Source organism: Bos mutus, chromosome 4, assembly GCF_027580195.1.
Source record: "Bos mutus isolate GX-2022 chromosome 4, NWIPB_WYAK_1.1, whole genome shotgun sequence".
NCBI lineage: Eukaryota > Metazoa > Chordata > Mammalia > Artiodactyla > Bovidae > Bos > Bos mutus.
In genome coordinates, this window is record NC_091620.1 from 105,041,658 (window position 1) to 105,067,866 (window position 26,209).

The 26,209-nt window shown below is 42.3% G+C and overlaps 1 protein-coding gene across 3 annotated transcripts in view; it reads left to right on the plus strand.

The window, feature by feature from the left end:
- SLC25A13 (solute carrier family 25 member 13) overlaps positions 1 to 26,209 on the plus strand; it is a 231,539-nt gene that overhangs the window by 166,939 nt on the left and 38,391 nt on the right. The gene's annotated exons all lie outside the window — the stretch shown is intronic.

A 26,209-nucleotide genomic window follows, 5' to 3' on the forward strand; every position in this document is an offset into this window, starting at 1 on the left:
ATTTTTGGAAAGACAAGCAAATATGCTTGATAATGGGCTTCCCTGGTGCCTCAGTGGTAAGGAATCTGCCTGCCAATGCAGGAGATGCAGACAACACCAGTTTCATCCCTGAGTTGGGAAGATCCCCTGAAGGAAGAAATGGCAACATGCTCCAGTATTCTTGCCTGGAGAATCCCATGGACAGAGGAGTCTGGCAGGCTACAGTCCATGGAGTCACGAAGAGTTAAATGCTACTGAGCATAATGGGTCCACAGTATTTTTCTTTCTTTTTTAAAAAATTTTATTTTATATTGAAGTACAGTTGATTAACAGTGTTATGTTAGTTTTAGGTGTACAGCAAAGTAATTCAGTTATATATATATACATGTATGTATTCTTTTTAAAATTCTTTTCCAGTTTAGGTTGTTATAGACTATTGAGCAAAGCTCCCTGTTCTATACAGAGGGTCCTGTTGATTATCTGTTTTAAAAATAGCAATGTGTTCATGCTGATCTCAAATTCATTCTCTGTCCGCCCCCCAGTTAACTGTAAGTTCGTTCTCTAAGTCCATGAGTCTGTTTCTGCTTTCTGTGTGCATGAGTGCGCAATCACTTAGTCGAGTCTGCTCTCCACAACCCCATGGACTGTGGCCTGCCAGGTTCCTCTGTCCATGGAATCCTCCAGGCAAGAACATTGGAGTGGGTTGCCATTTCCTACTCCATTTTCTGTTTTGTAAATAAGCTTATTTGTATCAGTTTTTTTGAAAGATTCTGTATGTAAGCGGTATCATATGGCGTTTGTCTTTATGTGACTTGACTTCACTTAGAATGATAATCTCTGGGTCCGTCTGTATTGCTGCAAATGGCATCGCCTCACTCTTCCTCATGGCTGAGTAGCATTCCATCGTGCATGTGTACCGCATCTTCTGTGGATGGACATTTAGGTTGCCTCCGTGTCTCGGCTGTTGTGGGTAGTGCTTCAGTGCGCATCGTGGAGCATGTATCCTGGTGAACCATGTTTTTCTCTGGATATATGCACAGAGTGGGATTGTTAGGTCATACCTTAGGTCTGTTTTTAGTTTTTTGAGGAACTTCCGTACTGTTCTCCATAGTGGCTGTACCAATTTACAGTCCTACCAACAGTGTAGGAGGGTTTCCTTTTCTCCACGTCCTCTCTAGCATTTATTGTTTGTAGATTTTTTTTGTTGGTGATGGCCATTCTGACTGTTATGAGGTGGTATATTGTAGTTTTGATTTGCATTTCTCTAATAATTAGCAATGTTGAGCATCTTTTCATGTGCCTGTTGATCATCTGTATGTCTTCTTCAGAGAAATATCTATTTAGGTCTTTTGCCCATCTTTGGATTGGATTGTTTGGCCTTTTTTGATATTGAGACACAGGAGCAGTTTGTAAATTTTGGAGATTAATCCCTCATTTGTCACATCATTTGCAGATATTTTCACCTATTTTGTGGGTTGTCTTTTGTTTATGGATTCCTTTGCTATGCAAAAACTTCTGAGTTTAATTAAATCCCTTTTTTTTTTTTTTTAATTTCCACTACTCTAGGAGTAATGGAAAGATAGTAATGGAAACTGCAAAAAAGATATTGCAGTTTATGTCAAAAAATGTTTTGCCCCTATGTTTTTCTCTAAGAATTTTATAGTATATGATCTTACATTTAGGTCTTTAATCCATATTGAGTTTATTTTTGTGTATGTTGTTAAAGAATGTTTTATTTCATTTTTTACATGTAACAGTCCAGTTTTCCCAGCACCATTTCTTAAAGAGATTGTCTTTTCTTCACTGTATAATCTTGCCTCCTTTGTCATAAATTAATTGTCTGTAGGTACGTGGGTTTATTTCTGAGCTTTCTATCATGTTCCGTTGATCTGTTTTTGTGCCAGTACCATACATTTTTCATGACTGTGGCTTTGTAGTATAGTCTGAATTCAGGGAGCCTGATTCCTCCAGCTCCATTTTTCTTAAGTCTTAAGATTGCTTTGTCTCTTTGGGGTCTTTTGTGTCTTCATACAAATTTTAAGATGTTTTGTTCTAGTTCTTTGAAAAATGCCATTGGTAATTTTTCCATCAAGATATATACATGTACATTTGTGTGTGTATATGTGTGAATCTATCTAATGCTTATGGGAGTTTACATTCATTTTAAGAGAAAAAAATAGTTGATGTGTTCACATCATTGGTTCTGAAAGGGATTGGTGAGAATATGCTCATGGAAAAACATGACATGAAGAGCAATCTCAACACATTGTTGACTGGGGGATTTTTGCAGAAATTAATGCTTATGGCCAGTTGATTTGTTATGTAAGTGAGTATTGAAATAGCTCCTGTCAATACCGTCTAAGTAACAAGAGATGTATTAATACGTCTCTGTTCAGTAAGTTAATTGCTCACCCCCAGAAGTAAGTATGACCCTAGTATTGTTGCCTATATTCCCATTACTGTGGTAATTTCCACATACAGGATGTTTTTATGCCTGTGTGTATAGCTGTGTATCAAAATACCATTTTTAAGGGATGTTTTTATAACTTTTTTTTTTTTTTGCTTTACATTCAATCGCAATTCGTTTTTATGGTTTAGAAAAATAAAAAGACACAGACACCCATGTGTCTACCACTTAAGATGTCAAACTTGACACATGCAGCCAGAAGCCCGCATGTACCTGTCCCAATAGCGCCCCCGTCTCTCAAGAGATAAACCTATCCTGAAGTTGGTGTTTTTCACTCCCACACCTGCTTTCTATACTTACTGTAACATCTGAGTGTATCCCTAAGCGAGATAAGTGTTTGCTTTTGGATGCTTGGTTCTGACCCAGTGCAACAAGAACACAGACCCAGAGGTTCCTGTACTGGTGCCTTTGCCTATTTTCGTACTCGTGCAACTGTGTGCTTTGCTTGGAAGAAAATAATAGTAAATGGAAATATTATTTTCAAATGCTGTAGTGTGGCTGGCATACAGTAAGTCTGTCTTATGGATGTGCGGATTTATAGAATTTTGGATAAATATAGTTGGAACAGCATATTTTTTTATTTCTTTTTTAAAAAAATTTTACAGTGTTGTGTTGGTTTCTGTCATACAACAGGAATCAGTCATATATTATTATACATATATCCCCTTTCTCTTGAGCTTCCCTCCCCTCACCCATTGCATCCCTGTAGGTCCTCACAGGGCACCAGACTGGGCTCCCTGTGCTGCATAGCAACTTCTCCCCAGCTCTCCATCCTACCTGTGATAGTGTATATGTGTCGGTTGTACTTTCTCCATTCATCCCACTCACTCCCTCTCCCACTGTGTCCACAAGTCCATCCGTTCTCTACTTCTGTGTCTCCATTCCTTCCCTCAAGACAGTTCATGGGTACCATTTTCTAGATTCCATATGTATGTGTTAATATACTGTTTATTTTTCTCTTTCTGACTTGACTTTGCTCTGTATAGCTGGTGATAGTTCCATGCACTGGAGTGGTGCACAAGCTCCCTACCTGCCTTACTGTCCCCGCTGCTGCTCTTCTTCCTAACGGGAATGGTGTCAGTGTTTCTCCATCACTGTGGAAGAAGGGTGTTCTGGCTATCTATTGTTGTGTAACAAGTCATCCTGAAACAGTAGTGGCTTCAAACAGCAGTTGACGACTCTTTCTCCCAGTTCTGTGGGCAGACTCAGTGCACTGGGGCAGTTCTTGCCTGTGATCTCCGTGTGGTGATGGGCAGACAGCAGCTGGGCTGGCATCGTCTGAAGGCTGTGCTGGACGGCCGGGATGGCTCCCGCATGTGGCTGGTGCTGGTGCTTACTCTGGGCTGGGAGCATCTGGGGCTCTTGTCCAGAGCACCTGCTGGGTTCCTCGCTGTAGCCTGAGCTTTTCAAACCTTGGCAGCTTGATTCTAAGAGAATGCTACCCCAAAACAAGCATTCTAAGGGTAGCGGGTAGAAACTGCAAAACTTCATATGGCCTAGCTTTCAGTAGCATTTCTGCTTCATTCTGTCGGTCAGACAAGCACTCTGCCAGTTCAGCTTCAGGAGGAGAGAAGTTAGACACAGTCTCTGAGTGAATGAGAATGACAGCAAAGAATCTTTGAACTGTCACTGGAGGGTTCAGTTAGCAGTGTCATAGGATAGGAGCATCCTCATTGCCCTGCACATTATGAAGGTTTCCTAGTTAATCACATGTCTTCTCCAAGGACCTGTTGGTGATCCTAGAACCCATTCCTGTTCCATAGCACTCTTGGTTGCAGGGAGCAGAAGCTCACTGAAAAAGGAGTAACTCAAAGTTTCCATTAAGGATATACATGAAATCAAGGGCTCTGGAAAATTTAAGTGGGCTACTCTCTCTGTTTTCTCTGTGGCTTCTTGGTCTCTCTCACAGTGACTTTGCATCTCTGCATAGTTTTAAAAGACTTTCCTTTTTTCTTATTGGAATATAATTCCTTTACACTGTTGTGTTAGTTTCTACTGTACAGTGAAGTGAATCAGCTACAAGGCTTTGCTTTTTTAGAGCAGTTTTAGATTCACAACATTGAGAGAAAGGTACAGAGATTCCCCATGTACCCCCTGCCCACTTACCTGCATAGCCTCGCCATGGTCATCATCCCTACTGAAGTGGTGCATCTGTTACAACTGATGAAACTACGTCGACACATTAGTCCTTCAGAGCCCATGGTTTACCTTAGGGTTCATTCGTGGTGTCATGGATTCTGTGGCTTTGGACAAATGTATAATGACATACACCCATCACTATAGTATCATGCAGAGTGTTTTCACTGCCCCGAAAATCTGTGCTCCATCCATCCATCCATCCATGTTTTCCTCCCTGCCCCACCTCTAGCAGCCATTGATGTTTTTGCTGTCTCCATAGTTTTACCTTTTCCAGAATGTCTTATGGTTGGAGCCATGCAGTTTTGTAGTCTCTCCAGATTGACTGTTTTCACTTAGTAATGTGCATTTAAGGTTCCATGTCTTTTCACAGGGCTTCCCTAATGGCCCAGTGGTAAAGAATCCACCTGCCAAACAGAAGATCTGCATTCGATTCCTGAGTTGTGAAGATCCCCTGGAGAAGGAAATGGCAGCCCACTCCAGTATTCTTGCCTGGGAAATCCCACAGACAGAGGAGCCTGGTGGCCTACCAGTCCATGTGGTCACAAAAGAGTCAGGCATGACTTGGCAACTGAGCAACAACAGTGTTCCTTGAGTGTATCATAGTTTATCTGTTCTCCTACTGAGGGACATTCTGGTTTCTTACAAGTTTTGGCAGTTGTAAATAACACTGCTGTAAACATCCTTGTGCCAGGTTTTTGTTGAAAACATAAATTTTCAACTCCTTTGGGTAAATACCAAAGAGTGCGATTGTTGAATCTTTACTATGAGACTATGTGTAGTTTTTTAAGAAACCTCCTAACTGTTTTCCAAAGTGGCTGGACCGTTTTGCATCCTGCCAGCAGGGCCACTCTGCATCCATGTTAGCATTTCATGCTGTCAGTGTTCCATGCATCTTTTTGCTTCTATAATCCATCTTCTCTTCCTCATGGTGTTCACTTCTTCAAGAATTCCTTTCATATTTTTGCTGGCCATCTGGTCTCTCACTTTGCAGTTTGACCTTCAACTTATTATCCTCAGCTCTAGCTAATTGCTTAATTTTGTTTTTTCATTTAATTTTTTGAGAGGAAATTTGACTGGCAAGCCTCAACTTGTGTGCTTGGTCACAGAACACTAGTGTGTGTGTGTGTGTGTGTGTGTGTGTGTGTGTGTGTGTGAGTCAGTCATATCCGACTCTTTGCAATCCCTTGGATTGTAGCCTGCCAGACTTCTCTGTCCTTGGAATTCTCCAGGCAAGAATACTGGAGTGAGTTGCCATTCCCTTCTCCAGGGGATCTTCCCGACCCAGGGATTGAACCCGGGTCTCCTGCATTGCAGGCAGATTCTTTATCATCTGAGCCTCCAGGGAAGCCCATGACATGCCAGATATTCATACCTTTGCTTGACAAATCTATTTGTTTCAACTATTTATAAATGTGTTCAAACCCTTTGTTGCACCATTTTGGTTTTTAGTTTGAATTCTGTAAGTATCCTGTGAATAACAGTGTAGGTACTTCTGTCATAAAATATACCCAAAGCCTTATTCCTTATGACTGAGCGTGGAATCACTTTCAGTCAGTCATTTCAAACCAGGGAGAAAATTCCCTCACATAATGAACACATGTGTCCTGGCAATCAGAGCTGGTCATTGGAGTGTCAAAATTGGATTTAAGTCTTCTGTGATCATTCTCTTCCCAGGGTTTTCTGTGGAGATGTGGCCTCATGGTATAGTATTCTTAAGGCAGAATCCTAATTCCTCTCTGCAGGTGCACGTATCCTACTTAGAAATATAGACTGATACAGGAATCAATCATTAAGTTGAATTTCTATGAGATTGCTGCTCTGTCATGTGTCAAGTAGCAAAGATTTATTATGTGTTATAATGATGCTTTGGAAATAAGGGTATTATTTTTAATACTTACATTATAATTTATTTATAGTTTAATGAAAATCTAATGTCTAGTTACATTTTGTTATTGTTTTTATTTGCAGTATCTCTAGGAGACTTTTTGCATACCCCTGAAAATACAAAACCATGTTGTAAGGCTTCCCCCCTACCATGGTAAAATAATAGTTTAATAGATGACTTCCAACAAGATTATAGTGAATTAAGTTATCCTTGTTTCATAAACTTCAGATTATTTAAAATAATTTTCATATTTTTACAAACAAAAAATTGTACCAAACATACATATTTTAGTCAAGATCATATCATAAATGTTTTCTCTCTTTCAACATATTGTGATTTTTCATTAAAAAATAACCATATTAAAGCTAGAGTAGAAAACAAAGCAAAAGAAACTGTCCATAATTCTTCAGTTCTCGTACTGTAAGTTTTCTTAATCTGTTTTTATGCTTTTTCCCTGACTTCCAACTCTACTGACTGCAAGGCTCAGAGGTTGTATCAGGTATTATTAATATATATGACCTGTTGTCTTTGTCAGATGTGGTCCTGCTTTGCTATTTGAGCTCTTCCTTTATAACTTTGTGCTGACAGCTAATTGTATCCTGGGGGCCTTGGGTGGGTGTTGACAGAACTGAGAATCTGTAAGTGCACAGGATAGGACTCTTGTCTGACTGTTCTGCCTCTGCAGAACCTTGTGTCTGACATACAGGAAAGGCTTAAAAGTATTTATGAGATGAATAAAGAAACGCTTGACTAGAAGGTGTTGGTGATGAGGGCAGTAAATGTAGGACAGTCATTTGATACACTGTGTTGCCACTAACTCAGTTATAGATGGGCAGTGAAGACACTGTACCTCCAGGGATTGGAACAGGGTGAAGGAATTGATGGACCTTAGGGAATACCTCTAACATGCCTACACATGAACACCCCTGGATGTTTCTCAAATAATATTTTCATTGGTCACTCAGTAAAGGAACCAAGCTTTAAAAAGCTCATATTGGTTTATTTGACTTCAGTTCTAAAAATGGCAAATAAACTAACCTGCAAATATATGCAGAATCTTAAGAACAGGATGAAGATATACAGCTTGGGGCACTTGGTATAACTTACTCATTATTGCTTATGTTCTTAGTAGAAAAGATTTTATTGGATGGGTAACATGTGAAATTATGTCAGAATCATGAAGGAATCATAGGAAAGAATGGCTTTAAAAACAAAAAAGACTGACAATGCTCCAATACCACAACACACCTACTGGAGTAGGTAAACTCGAGAACACTGATGGTACCTGGGGCTGGCGAGGATGTGGAGCAACAAAAACTCTCATTTGTTCCTGGCGATGGTACGCAGTGGCACAGCCTCTTTGGAAGACCGTTTGGAGGTTTCTCAGTGAAACCTCCTCTCACAGTAAGATCCAATAACTACATTCTTTGGTATTTACTCAAAGGTGTTGGAAACTTATGTTTTCAGCAAAAGCCTTTAAACTGCTACATACTGTAGGGTCCAACTACAGGATGTCCTGTAAAAGGCAAAACTATGCAGACAGCAGAAGGGCCAGTGGTTGCCAGGCGTTGGGAGGAGGAAGGGGTGAATAAGCAGAACACAGGATTTTTAGGGCAGTGAAAATACTTTGTATGATACTCAGTTCAGTTCAGTCGCTCAGTCGTGTCTGACGCTTTGCGACCCCATGAATCGCAGCACACCAGGCCTCCCTGTCCATCACCAACTCCCGGAGTTCACTCAGACTCACGTCCATCGAGTCAGTGATGCCATCCAGCCATCTCATCCTCTGTCGTTCCCTTCTCCTCCTGCCCCCAATCCCTCCCAGCATCAGAGTCTTTTTCAATGAGTCAACTGTTTGCATGAGGTGGTCAAAGTACTGGAGTTTCAGCTTCAGCATCAGTCCTTCCAATGAACACCTAGGACTGATTTCCTCTAGGATGGACTGGTTGGATCTCCTTGCAGTCCGAGGGACTCTCAAGAGTCTTCTCCAACACCACAATTCAAAAGCATCAATTCTTCGGTGCTCAGCTTTCTTCACAGTCCAACTCTCACATCCATACATGACCACTGGAAAAACCATATTATAATACTGCTAGTATGTCAGTAACCATTTTCCCAAACCTATAGACTATACACCTCCTTGAGTGAACCTTAATTAAACTCTGGATTCTGGAGGATTATGAAAATAATTTTCCTCCTTCACAGTTAGCCCAGTAAGTCTTCTTGGGGGTAGGATTAAGGCACTGGGCTGCAGTGAGAATTCTATGCCTGGTGCTATGGAAAACTCTTTCTCCAGACTTTTACTTGAACTTGGAGCAAAAATAAAAGATATCTGATGGCAGTCAGAGTTCTGAACGCTGGCCTAATTGGCTGCCTTTATGTGTGTGTGTGTGTGTCCGTCCCTCAGTTGTAACCCCAGGGACTGTGCCCTCCCCCCCAGGCTTCTGTGTCTATGAATTCTCTAGGTAAAGAACAGTAGAGTGGTAGCCATTCCCTTCGCCAGGGGATCTTCCTGACTCAGGGATCGAACCCCGGCCTCCTGCTTTGCAGACGAATACTTGATCATCTGAATCACCAGGGAAGCCAAGGGCTGCCTTTGGTGCCTCAGAGACGTCGTCTGATCCGAAGCAAGTCCATCTCATGATAGACCCTGAGCCAGCCAGCTGTTGCTCTTCCCTTCTCCCTTCCCTTTCTTTGGGAAAATCTCAGAGTTTTTGTTTGACTCAACACAGTTCAAACCCTGGGTCATCCTTCTGGTTTTCTAATAAATAGGGAAGGGGTTTGTTGTAATTTGAAAATATGAAGAAAGGTTGGGTCCCATCTTTAATACAGTTAAGATACTTTAGACATTGAAGGTCTGTAAATCATTAAGGAATTCTGTAGTCAAAATAGACATAATATAACAGGTAGAGCCCAAATATGAATGTATTTGACAGGTCTATAACTTAATTACTTTTTAATATCCGTCAAACCAATTCTACTTCAGTTTGTTGGCCAGGCTTCTATAGGCATATTAAAACCCTATGAAGTTGAAAACTTGAAACTTAATATTTGTAAAGCACATTAACAGTGTACCTTTTTTCTGCCTTGCCATGTAGTTAAGAAATTAAGAATAGGAGATTTCAATTTGGTATCTGTCTCAAAAACAGGTAAGTGGTAAGAATCTGTTCTCTTTTCAGAATTCTTAACAGTCAAGTCACAGATTTTTCGCTTAAGAGCTTAATTTACACATCAAATCAAAGGAGAAAATTCCATATTGCTTTGTGTTAGGAGGCGTGCATTTAGTAAGTTTAACTAGGTGTATTAGTTTTCTAGGCTGCCATAGCAAAATGCCACAGGCTTAACAATAGAAGCGTGGCTTAAACAACAGAAAACGTTTTCCTCACACTTGTAGAAGCAGGAAGTCCAAGATCAAGGTCTGCAAGTTTGGTTTTCTTCTTAGGCTTCTTTCCTTTGCTTGCAGGAGGCTATCCTCCCCCTGCATCCTCACATGGTCACCCCTCAATCTGTGTATTGTCTTTATCGTAATCTCTTAAGGACTCTGGTCGTACTGAATTAGAGCACACCCGTAAGACTTTGGGAGAAGGCAGTGGCACCCCACTCCAGTACTCTTGCCTGGAAAATCCCATGGATGGAGGAGCCTGGTGCACTGCAGTCCATGAGGTCGCTAGGAGTCGGACACGACTGAGCGACTTCACTTTCACTTCTCACTTTCAGGCATTGGAGAAGGAAATGGCAACCCACTCCAGTGTTCTTGCCTGGAGAACCCCAGGGACGGGGGAACCTGGTGGGCTGCCGTCTATGGGGTCTCACAGAGTTGGACACGACTGACGCGACTTAGCAGCAGTAGCAGCAGCATAAGACTTGACAAACTGTCGGTCAGGACTGAAGCGACTTAGCACGAATGCACGCATATGACTTCATGGGCTTCCCACATGGCACTAGTAAAGAACCTGCCTGCCAATGCAGGAGACATAAGAGATGCAAGTTCGAATCCCTGGGTTGGAAAGGTCCCCTGGAAGAGGAAATGGCAACCCACTCCGGTATTCTTGTCTGGAGAATCCCATGAACAGAGGAGCCTGGCAGGCTACAGTCCATAGGGTTGCTAAGAGTTGGACACAACTGAAGCGACTTTAGCACACATGCATATGACCTCATGTTCCCTTCATTACCTCTTAAAAGGCTCTGTCTCCAAGTGCAGTCACATAAGAAGTATAGGCTCAGGTCTTCAGCATATGAATTTTGGAGGGACAGGATTCAGCCCATAACCCCAGGAGTTAAGATAAGAGTTATTTTCTCAGCTGCAGTACAGGTTCAGGTTCTTGATCATGGCGGGTGCTGACCCCTCGTGCGGCCACTGGGTCCAGCACTTTCCCTTCGCAGCTGGATGGAGTGAGCGGCACCTCAGCCTCATGCCCTCATATTTGCCAGCTTCTCTTTAAGATTGCCGAGCACCTGCCCATCTTCAATATTTGTGAACAGCAGCCGAGTGCTGTTTGAATTTAATTCACCCACTGTTATTTGCTGAATATCTGCTTTTGTACGCATGTTCTTCGTACAACGTGATAATACCTATACTGCATACAAGTGACATGCAAGTTATTTTCATGTCTCCATTTAACATTGAGGTAGAGAGTAAATGGAGAAGGAAATGGCAACCCACTCCAGTGTTCTTGCCTGGAGAATCCCAGGGACGGGGAGCCTGGTGGGCGGCCGTCTATGGGGTCGCACAGAGTCAGACACGACTGAAGCAACTTAGCAGTTTAGCAGAGAGTAAGTGGAAAATGTGTCGAAGCTTAGATTTCCTAAGAAATCTTTGTTTCCCAATTTACTCAAATATCACATTCTGTATCATTCTGTGTTCCCTCATACCTCAGTTGGTAAAGAATCTGCCTGCAGTACAGGAGACCTGGGTTTGATCCTGGGTTGGGAAGATACCCTGGAGAAGGAAGTGGCAACCTGCTCCAGTGTTCTTGCCTGGAGAATCTCATGGATAGAGGAGCCTGCAAGCTACAGTCCATGGGGTCGCAGGAGTCGGACACAACTTAGTGATTAAATCACAAATCATTAGACATTTACTAGTGTAGACCTTTATTGTAGTTACAGTTTTATAGTTTTATTTGTATCTAAATAATAAAAATAATGTACATAGGTTTTAGTTTAAAAAAAAAAACCTTATACTCCATAAGTTCATATTAATCTATTTTTGACACATGTAAGCACACATATTTGAATGTCACTGTGCAATTAGATATTCTTAGCACATGTCACTTGTGAAAAGCACTTTAAATCTAAGTACATTCAATTGAGCATAATTAAAATATCAAGATACATATTCTTCATATACATTTTGCCACTTAATTTTTTAAGTAGCTCTAAGTATCTACCATGTGAATTCAAATTAAAAGGAGGTGATTAAATTACAGTTATATTTAATGCTTTTAGTTTAAAATATAGCAGAAATTACACTGTGTTAAAAAAAAATACACTGCTGTTTTCTGTGGACAGCAGACTGATGACAGAATCAAATTTTTTTTTTTTTTTTTTTTACATGGAACACTGTTACTCTTCTCTGAGTATTCACGAGACTGTTGCCTAGAAGGGTGGGGGCAGAAACAGGGATCATTAGGGCTTTATCATCTCGTGAGTTCTTTTGGCGCCTCCCAAATCCCAAGAAAGAATGTTCAAGGAGTGCATCCTGGTTAGTAAAGAAGCATTAAGAGAAAAGCTCGTTTAGTTTCTAACAGGTGAGAGAGAATGAGTTATGGGGCTCCTGAACATCTTCTAGATTATCTAAAAGGTTATCTTTTAAATAATGTGTTTAGGCTGCTGCTATTTCCTGTGATTGTAATCATGAGCAGAACGCCTCAAGTCATGTTTAATTCCCGTGTACCTTTTTTTTTGATTTGTTCCCACCGCGCAGTTTGAGAGATCTTCGTTCCCCAACCTGGGATTGAACCTGGATGGCGCCTGGCATGAAAGCACCAAGGCCTAACCACTAGACTGTCAGGAATTTCTCTATTCCCATGTAACTTTAAAACCTACTTGGTCATAATCATTGGCCCTAAAACAAGTTGCATTTTAGTGGAGAGCATTGTTCTTGGAACAGAGAATTTGGGCAGTACATTAAGATTCTAGAAACTGTTGCCTTTCTAAATATTTGATTTCTTGAAATTCTGTTTTTAAGAAAGAAGTATTTCTTCCCTCAAAAAAGTTAACTGTGCAGATCAGAAGAGTCAATAATGAAGTAAATCATATAATACGGCAGAAGGAACTTGGGGGCAAAAGTGGGAGAAAGAGAAGAAAACATCAAGCCGACAGAAGCAGTTCGCCCTGAGCAAAAGCTGTGAGAGAAGCCCCGTTCCAGGTTCTTTGCAAGACTATCTTGCCCCTTTCGGAGAGGGGGTATTAGAAGGGAAACACCTATATTTTACTTCGAGGCTTGAGGACCCTATCATGGGAAAAATTAGGACATTTGGAAAGAATGATGCTTTTTTTTTTTTTTTTTTTTAAACTTTACATAATTGTATTAGTTTTGCCAAATATCAAAATGAATCCACCACAGGTATACATGTGTTCCCCATCCTGAACCCTCCTCCCTCCTCCCTCCCCATACCATCCCTCTGGGTCGTCCCAGTGCACTAGCCCCAAGCATCCAGTATCATGCATCGAACCTGGACTGGCATCTCGTTTCATACATGATATTTTACATGTTTCAATGCTGTTCTCCCAAATCTTCCCACGCTCTCCCTCTCCCTCAGAGTCCATAAGACTGTTCTATACATCACTGTCTCTTTTGCTGTCTCGTACACAGGGTTATTGTTACCATCTTTCTAAATTCCATATATATGCGTTAGTATACTGTATTGGTGTTTTTCCTTCTGGCTTACTTCACTCTGTATAATAGGCTCCAGTTTCATCCACCTCATTAGAACTGATTCAAATGTATTCTTTTTAATGGCTGAGTAATACTCCATTGTGTATATGTACCATAGCTTTCTTATCCATTCATCTGCTGATGGACATCTAGGTTGCTTCCATGTCCTGGGTATTATAAACAGCGCTGCGATGAACATTGGGGTACACATGTCTCTTTCCCTTCTGGTTTCCTCAGTGTGTATGCCCAGCAGTGGGATTGCTGGATCATAAGGCAGTTCTATTTCCAGTTTTTTAAGGAATCTCCACACTGTTCTCCATAGTGGCTGTACTAGTTTGCATTCCCACCAACAGTGTAAGAGGGTTCCCTTTTCTCCACACCCTCTCCAGCATTTATTATTTGTAGACTTTTGGATCGCAGCCATTCTGACTGGTGTGAAATGGTACCTCATAGTGGTTTTGATTTGCATTTCTCTGATAATGAGTGATGTTGAGCATCTTTTCATGTGTTTGTTAGCCATATGTATGTCTTCTTTGGAGAAATGTCTATTTAGTTCTTTGGCCCATTTTTTGGTTGGGTCATTTATTTTTCTGGAGTTGAGCTGTAGGAGTTGCTTGTATATTTTTGAGATTAGTTGTTTGTCAGTTGCTTCATTTGCTATTATTTTCTCCCATTCTGAAGGCTGTCTTTTCACCTTGCTAATAGTTTCCTTTGATGTGCAGAAGCTTTTAAGGTTAATTAGGTCCCATTTGTTTATTTTTGCTTTTATTTCCAATATTCTGGGAGGTGGGCCACAGAGGATCCTGCTGTGATGTATATCGGAGAGTGTTTTGCCTATGTTCTCCTCTAGGAGTGTTATAGTTTCTGGTCTTACGTTTAGATCTTTAATCCATTTTGAGTTTATTTTTGTGTATGGTGTTAGAAAGTGTTCTAGTTTCATTCTTTTACAAGTGGTTGACCAGATTTCCCAGCACCACTTGTTAAAGAGATTGTCTTTAATCCATTGTATATTCTTGCCTCCTTTGTCAAAGATAAGGTGTCCATATGTGCGTGGATTTATCTCTGGGCTTTCTATTTTGTTCCATTGATCTATATTTCTGTCTTTGTGCCAGTACCATACTGTCTTGATAACTGTGGCTTTGTAGTAGAGCCTGAAGTCAGGCAGGTTGATTCCTCCAGTTCCATTCTTCTTTCTCAGGATTGCTTTGGCTATTCGAGGTTTTTTGTATTTCCATACAAATTGTGAAATTATTTGTTCTAGCTCTGTGAAGAATACCGTTGGTAGCTTGATAGGGATTGCATTGAATCTATAAATTGCTTTGGGTAGTATACTCATTTTCACTGTATTGATTCTTCCAATCCATGAACATGGTATATTCCTCCATCTATTAGTGTCCTCTTTGATTTCTTTCACCAGTGTTTTATAGTTTTCTATATATAGGTCTTTAGTTTCTTTAGGTAGATATATTCCTAAGTATTTTATTCTTTCCATTGCAATGGTGAATGGAATTGTTTCCTTAATTTCTCTTTCTGTTTTCTCATTATTAGTGTATAGGAATGCAAGGGATTTCTGTGTGTTGATTTTATATCCTGCAACTTTACTATAGTCATTGATTAGTTCTAGTAATTTTCTGGTGGAGTCTTTAGGGTTTTCTATGTAGAGGATCATGTCATCTGCAAATAGTGAGAGTTTTACTTCTTCTTTTCCAATTTGGATTCCTTTTATTTCTTTTTCTGCTCTGATTGCTGTGGCCAAAACTTCCAAAACTATGTTGAACAGTAATGGTGAAAGTGGGCACCCTTGTCTTGTTCCTGACTTTAGAGGAAATGCTTTCAGTTTTTCACCATTGAGGATAATGTTTGCTGTGGGTTTGTCATATATAGCTTTTATTATGTTGAGGTATGTTCCTTCTATTCCTGCTTTCTGGAGAGTTTTTATCATAAATGGGTGTTGAATTTTGTCAAAGGCTTTCTCTGCATCTATTGAGATAATCATATGGTTTTTATTTTTCAATTTGTTAATGTGGTGTATTACATTGATTGATTTGTGGATTTTGAAGAATCCTTGCATCCCTGGTATAAAGCCCACTTGGTCATGGTGTATGATCTTTTTAATGTGTTGTTGGATTCTGATTGCTAGAATTTTGTTAAGGATTTTTGCATCTATGTTCATCAGTGATATTGGCCTGTAGTTTTCTTTTTTTGTGGGATCTTGGTCAGGTTTTGGTATTAGGGTGATGGTGGCCTCATAGAATGAGTTTGGAAGTTTACCTTCCTCTGCAATTTTCTGGAAGAGTTTGAGCAGGATAGGTGTTAGCTGCTTTGTGTGGATAGAGTGCCATTCACTCGAGAAGCGTGGTGCTCGGCTTCCTGCTGACATAGTTGTACCTTCTGTAGCCCCATACCCCTCTCTGGTTGCTCTCAGCCCTCCCGGAAGCAGAAGTGGATTTATGAAGATCACGGACTTCAGAGGGACGCACGCAGCTAAAGCTGTTGTATGCAGATGTGTACTTTTATTTCTGTCGGGAGCGAGATCAGGCGTCTGGCCTCCACTTGTGCTCTTCTCGGTCGTTTCAGTCGTGTCCAGCTCTTTGTGTTGACCCCATGGACTGTGGCCCGCCAGGCTCCTCTGTCCATGGGATTCTCCAGGCAAGAGCACTGGAGTGGGTTGCCATTTCCTTCTCCAGGGGATCTTCTTGCCCCAGGAATCGAACCTGTGTCTCTTAGGTCTCCTGCATTGGCAGGCATTTATTCTTTATCACTAGTGCCACCATAAACCCTAGCATCCTGTTGGGATGGCTTTAAAGGCCAAATGTTAGAACTTGATCTTGAACATTAAGGGTGATTGTGTTGCCTTTCCCTTCTAGCAGTCGTATCGCCTGATCAGAAGGAGTGCATGGCGTGTCGCTTTCGGCAGGGGAAGCTCTTCTGTACTGCACTCAAGCTAGTCTCTTTCTCAGCCCCTTCTGTGCACATCTCCACAGTATCTTGCCAGCTGTTGAGAGCAGCCCACCCCTAATAGAACAGCGACCAGCCCACAAATAGTATTCTAATCTGTGCTGGTTATCTACCTAGCCATTGTCTTTTTTACCAGGACGTGATGATTACCTGTTTCTCAGTTAAAAAAAAAAAAAAAAACCTTCAAAATGTATAAGTACCCAGAATGTATTGAACGTTACCGTGAATTTGATTAAATATAACTGAATGAATTAGTATTAAACAAAAGCCATCAGGTTATGCTGAGCTCTAGGGCATCACCTGTCACTCAGTTAGAGGAGTTCTTTCCATCCTTTTTTTACTCCCCCTTTTTTTTGACCTGATAAGGCCACTTCCTATGAATCCTGAATATGACCATGCTTTCCTATGAAAGAAGGTTTAATCTGCAAGTTCTTAGGAAAGGGAAATTTGAAAACTCAGTTGCACTGGCTTTAAAAGGGCTTGTTTAAATTCACCTAAACAGAGTTCCGTCATGTATTTATTGATGGTACCCAGTACCACTGATTGAGTGCTGCAGTGTGCTGGTGCTTGGTACTTGTTTTGGTACCAGAAACCAATTTGGTACCAAATCCGGTACTTGTTTCCATGTTCTGCTCTCATCATCCTCTAAATAACACCCAAAATATGGGCTCCACGAGGGCGAGGATCTTTGTCAGTTTCGTTTATTCCTGTCCACCCGATTCTACAGTTGGCACGTTGAAAGCATGAAGAACATTAATGTCACTGTGTCCATTTTACAGATGAAGTAAGTTTTGAGTGTGTAAGAAGCTTGTCAGAGCCTAAGCTGTCAATCATGGGGCTGCATCAACTCCCAACAGCGCCCCCTGTTTCTTGAGCAGCTGCTCTGTGTCAGGTCCTGTGCTGGCTATTATTTAGTCCTCACAATGAGTCTATGAAATGGTTACAACTCTTTGTTGTTGTTCAGTAGCTAAGTCATGTCCGACTCTTTGTGACCCAGTGGACTGCAACATACCAGGTTTTTCTGTCCTGCACTATCTCTGGGAGTTTGCTCAAACTCAGGTCCAGTGAGTCGGTGTTGCTCTCTAACCATCTCATCCACCTTGCCCCCTGTTCCTCCTGCCCTCAGTCTTTCTCAGCGTCAGGGTCTTTTCCAGTGAGTTGGCTGTTCGCATCAGGTGGCCAAAGTACTGTAGCTTCAGCTTCGGCATCAGTTCTTCCAGTGAATATTCAGAGTTGATTTCCTTTCAGATTGAGTGGTTTGATCTTCTTGCTGTCCAAGGGACTCTCAAGAGTCTTCTCCAGCACCACAGTTTGAAGGTATCAATTCTTAGTGCTCAGCCTTCTTAGTGGTCCAGCTCTCACATCTGTACATGACTACTGGAAAAACCATAGCCTTGACTAGACGGACCTTTGTCGGCAAAGTGATGTTTACTTGTTTATTTTTTTGTCTCTACTTTTTAATGTACCGTCTAGGTTTGTCATAACTTTTCTCCCAAGGAGCAAGCATCTTTAAAATTTCATGGCTGCAGTCACCACCCACAGTGATTTTGGAGCCCCACAAAATAAAATCTTTCAGTTTCCACTTTCCCTATCTGTTTGCCATGGACTAGTGGGACTGGATGCCGTGATCAAAACAGGCCTATGTAGTGTTTAAACTCTGGCTGCCTGCTGCGTCTTCCAGTCTTTGGGCAGAGGACTTGAAGGCATGAGCAGTGGCCTTGGGCTCTTCCTTAGACGTCACTAACTGCTTCATCCTCTCATCTATGTTGCAGGTCAGACTGACTTCGCCATAACTTACACAGGAGAGCCAGAGTGTAACTTTACTGTTGCTTCTTAGGGCTCTTATGTTGTTGTTTTGGTTTATGCTTTAGAACTTGAGTTGTGGCTCCTTACGCCAAATCCCGATCCATTTGATTCTATTTTCTGTATCTTTGAAGGCTATATAGTAAGACTAAGACTAATAATTGTCAGTTTCTGCTGTGAATCGAAATTATCCTACAACTCTGTGTGTGTCATTAAAGCAAATCTGCAAGCTTTATAAAACTCCCCTCCACTCCTCCTCCTCGCCTCAGAACTTGTGCTGTTCTGCTTAAGTGTAACATAATTATCTGTTTATCTTTTCACTCTCCCTAGATCTTTTTCTCCTTAATACCCTAAATAAATTTTCATTCCACCTTGCTTGCTTCCGTAAATGACTAGCATTCTCTCTTTCTCCCCTTCCTTGAGAAATGGAGATGACAAGAGCTCTCTAATTTCTCAGCCTCCCTCTGCAATCACAGGTCGCTGCACGCTGGACTTCACCTCCCTGTCTCAGCAGCCTTGGCTGGCTGCCATCTACCCTTCAGGAAGCCCCTTTCTTGACATCTGTGCCTGTGTCACTGTGCACTGTGGTGTACAGCTGGAGGGTCTCATCATTCCTTAGCTCTTTGTTGTTTTCTTAGTCACTTAATTGTGTCTAACTCTTTGCGACTCCATCAACTGTCGCCCACCAGACTGCTAAGACCATGGAATTTTCCAGGCAAGGACACTGGAGTGGGTTGCCATTTCCTCCTTCAGGGGATCTTCCTGACCCAGGGTTCAAACCCGTGTCTCCTGCATTAGCAGGCAGGTTGTTTACCTCTGAACCACCAGGGAAGCCCGCTATCCTGGGTGTTTCATCTTCTTTCGCCCCATATAAACCCTCGCCTTCAGGTAGCACATACGTAGGGTGATGCTGTCATCCGGGTCTCAGTCCTTAATTCCCAACTTGCCCTTTTAGTGCCTTCTGGGTGTATCATTTCTCTAAGTCTCTTTGTTCCTTCATTTTACACATATGCAAAAACTCAGGTCCTTTCTCTGATCCTACCCACTTTCAGCCCCGCACTCAGCTCCAAGCCCTGCTGATCTCTACTGCATCTCCCACCGCCTGTCTCAGGGCTTCCCTGATGGCTCAGCGGTAAAGAACCTGCCTGTGAATGCAGAAGACACACGAGATGTGAGTCCAATCCCTGGGTTGGGACGATCCCCTGGAGGAGGGTTCCCCTGGAGGCAACCCACTCCAGTATTCTTGCCTGGAGAAGTCCATGGACAGAGGAGCCTGGTGGGCTCCAGTCCACGGGGTCGAAAAAGTCAGACACAGCTTAGCAATTGAGCACACACCCCCGCCCCTACCTCATCACCAAGTAATGGTTCTCATTCCGGCCTTTCTTCTCTCTCACCTAGTCTGCTAAATGCTTGCTTCTTATCCCTGCTTCAGGGGCTCTCCCTCCTAGTAAACTCTCCCCTCGCAGCTCAGCTAGTAAAGAATCCGCCTGCAACGCAGGAGACCGCGGTTTGATTCCTGGGTCAGGAAGATCCCCTGGAGAAGGGAAAGGGTACCCACTCCAGTATTCAGGCCTGGAGAATTCCATGGACTGTATAGTTCAGGGAGTTGCAGAGTCAGACACGACTGAGCGACATTCACTTTGCTGCCCAGTCACCTTTCTGAGACCTAGATACTAGTCCAAACACTGGCCGGCTCCTAAACTTACCAGCTTCCTTCCCACCGCAGGCTCACACCCAGGCACCTCCCCAGGGGGCAGCTCCACTCACCACTCCTTCCCTGCTCTGGCCCCAGTAGTCTTATTTTCCACCATACCGTCTCATACCCCTTCCAGCCATTTGAACCGATGATTCTTCCATGCTCCCATGATAAGCAGTGGAAATCAGTGCTCAGGCTCTGGAGTCCAGCAGGTCTAGTTTTAAATCCAGGCTTCACCTTCTTAGCTGTGTGACCTCTGGCAAGGTACATAACCTCCTTTCAGCCTCACTGGCTTACTTATAAAATGGGAATAATATTATCACCTGTCTGATGATGGTTTGAGGACTCAAAGAGAAAGTCTAACAGGGCTTTTAGCAAGCCCTCAATAGATGTTCCGGGATGATCACTTTGATTTCATCGTAATTATCCTTATTAGAATCTCTTTGGACAGTTGTGCTGCTGGTTTTATTTCCCTTCTGAGTGTGGCGCAAGCTCTTGTCAGGGTGACTGTGTCTTTCTCTGCCTGGATTACCTAAATCCTAACAGCGGTTCAGTGACCAGTTTACATGTTATCTTCTTTTTTCTTTTTTCACCAATTCTGTTTTTTATTTTTTTATTTTAGTTGTGGCAAAAACACATGACATATACTTGACCATCTTAACCATTCTTTTTTCTTGATTTATTTGTTTATTGTACTGGGTTTTCGCTGCTGTGTGAGGGCTTTCTTGTTGCCGCGAGTGGGGGCTGCTCTGTGGTACCGCACAGGTCTCTCATTGTGGCCTCTCTCATTGCAGAGCACGGCTCTTGGTGCGTGGGCTCAGTAGTTGTGGCTCACGGGCTTCAGTTGCCTGTTGCATATATAGGATCCTCTCGGACCAGGGATCGGGCCCATGTCCCTAGCATTGGCAGGCAGATCCCTATCCATTGTACCACTAGAGAAGTCCTTAGCCATTCTTAATTGTACGATTTCGTAGTGTTAACTGTATTCATACAGCTATGCAACACATCTCTAGAAGTTTTTCATCTTAAAAAACTGAAACTCTGCTCTTAGAACAATTTTTCTTTTCTTCCTTCTGCCAGTCCCTGGAAACCATAGCTTTCTATGAATTTGTCCTTGAGGTTCATCCATGTTGTAGCATGTGACAGGATTTCTTCCCTAAATAACAGTCCAATATATGTATTTCCCACCTTTTTTTTGTATATTCATTGGCTGATGGACATTTTGGCAGAAAATATTTTTAATATTCTCCTTTAAAAAAAGGAACTTAGAGATATAATCAAGCTGAAGTGGAAACCTTGTTTACATCTTGATTCAAACAAACCAGTAAACACATTTTGGAGCCAATTTGTATTTTTAACTTTGGACTAGGTATGAGATGATACCAAAGAAATATTGCCAATTTTATTATGAGTGAAAATAATATTGTGATTTTGGTAGAAAATATCCACACATTTAGGGAGCCATACTGAATCATGTAAAGGTAAAAATTATGTTGTGTGATATCTGCTGTAAAATGCATCAAGCAGTAAAAGGGAAAGGGTGTTTAAAAAAAATAGGACAAGTTACACAAAGCCACAGTAACCAAACAGCATGGTACTGGCATAAAAACAGGCATATTAAGCTAATGGAATAGAATAGAGAACTGAGAAACACACCGTTGTGCATATGGTCAAATGATCTTCCACAGAAGTGGCAAGACCACACCATGGGAGAAAGAATGGCTTTTTCCAACAAATGGTGTTGAGAAAACTGAATATGCATACATGCTAAGTCACTTCAGTCACGCCCTACTCTTTGTGACCCTATGGACTGTGGCCCGCCAGGCTCCTCTGTCCATGGAATTCTCCAGGCAAGAATACTAGAGTGGGTCCCCGTGCCCTCCTCCAGGAGATCCCAACCCAGGGATGAACCCACGTCTTTTATGTCTCTTGCATTTGCAGGCAGGTTCTTTCCCACCTGGGGAGCCCTTGAGAAAAGAGATATCCACATGCAAAAAAATTAATTTGGCCCCTAACCTTACATTAAATGTAAGACCTGAAACCATAAAACTACTAGAAGAAAACACAGGGGAAAAACTTCATGACATTGGATTTGGCAGTGATTTCTTGGTATGACACCAAGGGCACAGGAGCAAGATTAGACAAATGAAACTGTATCAACTTTAAAAACATCTGTGCACCTGTTATCTCCTTATCCCCCTCCCCAGATTATCCAGGCTAGCAGAAACCTTTCCCTCCTTTGAATTGCATGGCGGTACGTCTGGACCTTAGCTCTTACCACGTATTTATCTTGTGTGCCATTTTTTGTATTCATAGGGGATATATTTCTTGGACTCAGTAGAAAACCCTTCCGTTTGCTTGTTGGTTGTGTCGCTCTGAAGTGTAAGTTGCCGTATTAGTTTGTTAGAGCTGCCATAACAGAATACCCACAGGTGGGGTGACAAGGTAAATTTATTTTCTCACATTCCTGAAGGCTGGAAGTCCAAGATCAAGGTGTTAGCAGGGTTGGTTTCTTCTGAGGCTCCTCTTCTTGGCTCGAAGACGGCTGCCTTCTTACTCTGCTCCACATGGTCCTTTCTCTGTGTATACATGTGTCTGTATCTTGGTTTCCTCTTATTGTAAGGACACTAGTCACATTGGATTAGGGCCTACCCACAGGATTTCAGTTTACCTTCATTAGTTCTTATAAAGTCCTATATTTGATATTAGTCACATTCTGATACTAAGGGCTAAGACTTTAATACATGAATTTTGGTGGAACACTGTTCAGCACATAATAGTTGCTTCCATCTTTCTATGCCTCAGTTTCCTCTTATGTAAAATCTGGGGAAAAAATTACCTCTTGAGTGAACAGAAAGCATATAGAATATTGATGCATGCAAAACCACACCCTAATAGCCTATGATGGATGTTTAATGAATGTTTATTACCTCCAGTCCTCTTTAAAACTCCTTGGGAACAGGAATGCTTTCTCACTCATCTTGTGTCCTTTCTGTTGCTAGGACAAACTTGGAACCTGATTGCTTAAAAATATTTAGTGAATTGGGACTTCCTTGGTGGTCCAGTGGCTAAGACTATGGGCTCCCAGTGCAGGAAGCCCAGGTTCGATTCCTGGTCAGAGAACTAGATCCCACATGCCTCAACTAAGAGTTCGCATGCCTCAACTAAGACCCAGCACAGCCAAATATATATATATATGTATGTTTCTTTTTTAATTTGTTGAATAAATACATGAATGAATGAATGATCAAGCCTCAGAAGTAAATCTGCAATAGGTGTGTGAGTTTCTGTTTAGGTGGATCCAGATACTGGATATTAACTAAGATTTCAATCATAAAAACTATACTGAGAAGCTGGAAACAAGTCAGCGTCCCCACTGTAAATATTTTAGGCCACATGGAGCTGGTTCTGATGTGGAAAACTGTCAGCTGGCCTGCTTGCCACAGACTCCAGAAAGTCACAGGGAAGTGCTTTGTGATGAAACTGTATGCATACAAAAAGCAGTGTCTTCCCAGCCAGAGGCTTCAAGTGATGAGGGACACGGAGACATCACGTGCACAATAGGTGCTCCTGTCCGCGGTCTGCAGGCTCGGCTGTCTTTGATCTCTGCAGGGGAGGGGTGTGGGCACGGCGCTGTGAATGGACAATCGGCCAGGAGGCTGAAGAGCAGCCGTGGCGCACCGTTCAGTGAGCGGGTCTTGTGGTGCCCACACCCCGTGCATCTGATGATAAGCATCTTCTCTTGGTGCCTCGGAGTCTCTCATTTCCTTCCAGTTTGACTCCAAAGGACCGATTCGTCTTCAGCCCCACTACAGCGTGCCACTTTGAGTCTGTAGGTTCTTTCTTTCTGAAGCCCCAGAGGTAATGAGCCCATCATCATTTTCCCCTAGTATCACTGCACTCTTTTCTCCCCACTGCCTCTGTTTTCTGCAGCTCTCTGAAGGGAACTTTTGCATCATCTTTAGTGATTAGACTTCACTGTGCTGTCCTAAAAGGTTGATATCTATCAGTTGGCTTGGAGTCAAGGAAGTTGAGTATTATTTCTTATTGTATATAATATGAACTTTTGTAGGTATTATTTATAAGATAATGAATGGGCTTCCCTGGTGGCTCAGTGGTAAAGAATCTGCCTGCCATGCAGGAGATGTGGGTTCGATCCCTGGGTCAGGAAGATCCTGTTGAGAAGGAAATGACAGCCCACTCCAGTATTCTTGGCTGGGGAAATCCCATCGACAGAGGAGCCTGGCGGGCTACAGTCCATGAGGTTGCTAAAGAGTCAGACACAACTTAGCAACTAGATAACAACAAAGGTAATGAATAAGATAGCAATTCTATACCTAAACATCATAACCTTTAATAATGTTATTACTACTTGGATATGTATAAAAGGTTTGTTAGAAGTTCAGATGTAAAACATGTAAATGTTACTCTCTGAAAGTATGTAGAAAACTGGAATTAGAAACCAAAGCCTTAAGCCCTTTAAGCAGCCTCTCGGAGTTGAAAGGCAGCCTAGAGATGTTGTAGTGAAGTAAAGTGATTCTCAACTCTCACTGTGCATTTTAATCACATAGGGAGGGGCCGATGCAGAAATTCTCATTTAATTTGCCAACCGTAAGATCTAGGAGGCACTGCTTTTGAAAAGCTCTTCAGGCAGCCATAGCATGCCACCAGGGAGGACAGTCATCAGCCTGAGAGCTAGAGGAGAGGAAACCAGTGTGTTTAGAATCACTGAGCACCATGCCGGCTGCTGTACATTCTCCATCTCTTTGATCCTCGTGACAAGTGAGGTGGTTCGACCAGCTGTGACCGAGGCTCCGTCGTCACACGTGATGCTCAGCTGCCCCTTATCCGCTCTGGGCAGCACGTGGTGAGTGTGCGTTAGAGTTCTGTTCTGTCCTTCTAGAAGACCCAAGTACATGCGTACTGACTGCTCTCTGGTCTACCCTTGGTGGACATGGTCTTCCCTACTTTTGAGCTTTTAAAAGTCAGCCTCAGGGACTTCCCTGGTGGTCCAGTGGCTAAGGCTCCATGCTCCCAGTGCAGGGGGCCTGGGGTTCGATTCCTGGTCAGGGAACTAGATCCCACATGCTGCAACTAAGACCCAGCACAGTCAAATAAATAAATAAAAACAAATAAAAATAAATAAATAAACGTTAGCCTCAGGCTAATTCCAGCTCAGCAAATCCTTCCCAGCAGTTCTGCCCCATGGAACAGTTTTTAAATTTTTATTTATTTTTGCAACCTGAAAACTCAACTCCAGAAGCACAAACACAGTCCTTTACTGTGCCCTCAGCCCTGGTACCAGGCCAGGTCCCTCTCATCTCTTCGTTTTGCCTCCCTTAGGCAACTCCCTCCCTGTCACTTGGAAAGATGCAGGTGCAAACTCACAAAATATTCCAGGGCTGCAGACAGGCAGGGGTTGGTGTCTTGGCCCACCTGCAGATCTCAGGCGGATGAGCAAGGTGTGGCTGTTCTGAGCCCTAGAGCAGGGGAAGCAGCCTGGCTTCCTGTGGGCAGAAGACCCCGGCAGGCTCTCCTTCCCCTGTAGAGGGGCCTTCTGTGGGGCTTTTCATGAATCCAAACCAGGTTTTCTCTACAACTTCCTTAGTCACCCAGGAGAGATGAAGATGATGGGTGAAACACGAGATAAGCAAGTACAGACAGGGAGTTGGTGGCTGTCTAGACAGACTTCCCCGTGGTTTATATGTGTGGAGAGAGGAACATCCCAGACTGTTTTTAAGAATGTGTGTCTTGACTAAGTTTGGTAAAAATGGAAAAATAATTTGATTTAGACAGTTAAAGGATGAACATTTTTCTTTGTTTTTTTTTTTTTTTTGTTAACATTACCTCTTGTATTAGATAAGTTATGCAGCAGTATTTATTTTTCTTTATGGAAGCATCACATGGTCTATGTGGAAGAAACAAAAAATATAGCAGAAAAGAAAATAAACCATCTGTTACCAGTGTAGTGTATCTCTGCTATGTGATGGTCAGGGATAGCAGGCAGAGAGGCATGCGTGTGTTTACACATCTGAGAGTTTTTGCTTCATAATGCATATTATCTCCCACCTTATTCTTACTGGCAGCATAATATCTCATTGCAGGCATACACTCAAGTGCATTTAATCTATCCCTTCCCACTGCATATTTATGTTGTTTCTGATTTTTATTTCCAGGTATTAAACCATACTTCAGAGGCCATTCCTATAACTGGTTTTGATTAATACAGGCCATTTTCTGAGGGCACACACATTGGTAGGATCAGAGACTGTAGCAAGAAGTAGTTTGGTATGAAATTGACCCAAACTGTGCCTGTTACCACAATAGCATCTGCTACACTGTAAATGTCAGCACCGCGTCTGTGGTCTGGTTTGGTGATGTGGCTACGTAATGAAGATTCTGAAC